At 47.0% G+C, this 3,071-nt stretch overlaps 1 pseudogene; it reads left to right on the forward strand.

Moving 5' to 3' along the window:
• The first annotated feature begins 1,252 nt into the window (after positions 1-1,252).
• Positions 1,253-2,090, forward strand: LOC144102432 (allatostatin-A receptor pseudogene; annotated as a pseudogene).
• The last annotated feature ends 981 nt before the right edge of the window (positions 2,091-3,071 follow it).

The raw sequence follows: 3,071 nt of genomic DNA on the forward strand, positions 1-3,071 counted from the left end.
TGGGCATCCCTAACGGTGTTAGCATATACGACTTGTGGTAAGACGAACGTATTTTAAATCAGTTATCTAATAGAACTTGGTGCTAAAGCGAGACTGCGGTGAACGTAGCCAAGCTCATTGTTTGCACAGTTATGTGGCAGCCATGGTCGGCAAAAGTTAGATCGCGGGAATCATTTACGCGTACAATGATGTTTACAGACACATTCCATATCTGAAAAGACCGAAGCCACCAACAATGAAAACGGTTGGTTTGCTTCTCCTCACAAAGCCTTTGTGCGAGGAAAAGTCGTTTTTTGTGCGTTCACTGCAAACGATGACACTCAGTGGCAACGTCAGGTGAGCACTGGATACGCCCAAGATTACGACCTGCATAGTTTCAGGCTCCTGGTGCGTAACCGGACATCCTTTTACGAAGCGTGTTTCAGTTTTTCAACAGTGGGACAACCACCACGGTATCTGTTTGCTAACAGCTTCCTAGCCGCTTATTAATCGCAGGTTAATTTCATAAGCTCTCTCAAGGTGATGTCAGGTCTCCAGGGCCCACTTGAAGAACAGGTAATAGAATGGTGCGACGTTTTTCTGTAAAAAACTAATTTCAGCCACCAATGTCATTATAAGTTATCCTTTGGCTTTTTAAATATCGAATTATGGATGTATCGAAATATTTTGTGATCGCCCAAGATCTTGTTAGTTATATCCGCGTACGATTCTGTTAAGTTTTGAATTTTTACTTTGCCCAAACGAGGTGATTGGTGTCCTGTTGGGCATCTTGAATAACTGTTTTCTTCGTGTAGTCATGACTGCATTCTTGAACAAAGGACTCTTTCGCACACACTATCTCCCACTTTCTACACGAGAATTTTCGTTTTGCACACGTGCGCTGATATCTTTAATGACAGCTCACTGCATTTATATTTTTGTATTTTACAGATCACGCTGCTCAGGTAACCCAAAGTGTTCCTGAGGACCATGCAAATCTCACAGGCGCAGAACGCTAACACATGTACCGCTCTGATGGCAAGTTGCAACAGCACCGAGGACCACTGGAAGATATGGGGGAGGGGACTCCAGCCACCACCCACTCCAGCCAGCCCACCCACGGAATTGATTGTGAGCCAAGAGAACTATACGGTGGATTCCGACTACCACGGCGACACGATGCTGGGAATTGTTCCTATCCTTCGTTGTGATTTGCATTGTAGGATTACTCGGTAACGCCCTCGTCGTCCTCGTCGTGCTTTCCAACCATCAAATGCATTCCACCACCATCATCCTCACCAAACCTCGCCGTGACCGACCTTCTGTTCATCGTCTTCTGCGTGCCTTTCACAGCGTGGGACTACACGATCAGCCACTGGCCCTGCGGAGACGCCTGGTGTCGGATCGTTCAGTACTTGTGCCTGCGCCAGCATCAAAACCTTGGTTCTATGTCTGTGGACGAGTTCCTGGCGGTCGTCTATCCTGTCCGGTCTACCTCAATACGGACGCAGGCGAACGCCCTTCGAAGCATACTTACTGCATATTACTTACTGCATACCTTTTACTGCATACTGACTGCATACGTTTTAGTGCATACTACTGACGTGGCCTGCGTTCGTGTGCTTGTTTCCCACGGCATGGTGATCATCGACGACCTCCACTCCTTCAGCAACCACTTCACTTCCAACGCTGATTATAACATAGCCGCATTCGGAGTGTCCGTCTGCATGATGGACTTTGTGGTACCACTGGCTTTGATCTTTGCCTTGTACGCACTCATGCTGAAGCGACTCTGGCTTGTAGTACCTCCCGGTGGCTGGATGTACCCGTGCAAAGAGGCGTGTCAAAAACTGGTCTTTGTGGTTGCACTGGTCTTCGCCGTCTGCTGGTGCCCCGTCCACGTGGTGCTATTCCTCAAAAGTGTCGGCCTGTACGGAAAACGTATGGACACTCCGCACGTTGTGATGCAAATCGCGTGGCAAGTTATTGCGTACACAAACTCATGCGTGAACCCGTTTTTGTACGCGTTTATCTCATACAGCTTCCGCAAAGGTTTTTGTAATGTGTTCTCCTGCTTCCGCAAGACTTCCTCTGACAACGCTCCCGCCTAAAATGTACTCCGCGCAACCTCACGAGCGCTGAACGCCGTGAATGGCAAGGAGCTTGTGAACGAAGAGATAGTGCTGGAAATGGATTGAATTTCAGGAATTTCTTTCATGGGTGCAGCGTGAAGAGAAATAGCGATTTAGACGAGGCTAAGCCAGCTGAGCGAACGGTGGATATTTTCTTGGTATCACAACAAGCGCAAAAGACGAGCAATTGTCGAGGACAATTTTTATAAAAAATACGTATTGCGAGGACGCCTTGCTCGTGAATATGAAGGAAAAGTACGTTATGAATTGAAATGAAAAGAGAAGAGTTACTGACAGCGAAAATAAATGTCAGCAATGTGAAATGACTGTTTTGCGGTCTCAAATTTTTTGTCGATTACCACTGCCAGAGGAGCACAATAAATTTACTGCCTTGCAAATAAAATCACTCATCGCGCCAGGAACTGCACGGAAAAATTCATTGCAGTGGAAATAGGCAGGCTTCCGCTGCTCCTTGTTTTATATGGGTTATTTCGTAACTCTTCCTAAGGCAGGTATTTATTTTTCTGTGCCAGTATTGACACTGCCTGCAAAGACATCGTTCATTCAAAATAACATGCGGCAGGGAGAGGTCCGAGAGCGCATCGGCAGAAATACGGCTCTCCATCGACATCAGCTATAAAAGTTGCATATGTTTTTCTAACAAAGGGAACATTGGTGCGGTGTTCTTTCGTACGCTCTTCCTACTAAATCTGAGAAATGTTACTTATCGCCACGGTGGCCACTTATGTCAAGCAATGGTTTCATGCTGAGACGCCCTATCTCGGGCATGTGCGGCGCAGAACCGCAGTTTCGCTGAAAGGCCTTCAACACCTCGACGCCAATCACGGAGTCCACATCGGACACTACAAGGCTGGTGATCAGATTTATCCTCGACAGATCTTTGAAGCTAGCGTGAAAAGTGCAGTACAAAAACTTCCGTGTCTATTCAGGGCGCAGCGA

The sequence above is a fragment of the Amblyomma americanum genome, chromosome 8 (assembly GCF_052857255.1).
Source record: "Amblyomma americanum isolate KBUSLIRL-KWMA chromosome 8, ASM5285725v1, whole genome shotgun sequence".
In the NCBI taxonomy this organism is placed as follows: domain Eukaryota; kingdom Metazoa; phylum Arthropoda; class Arachnida; order Ixodida; family Ixodidae; genus Amblyomma; species Amblyomma americanum.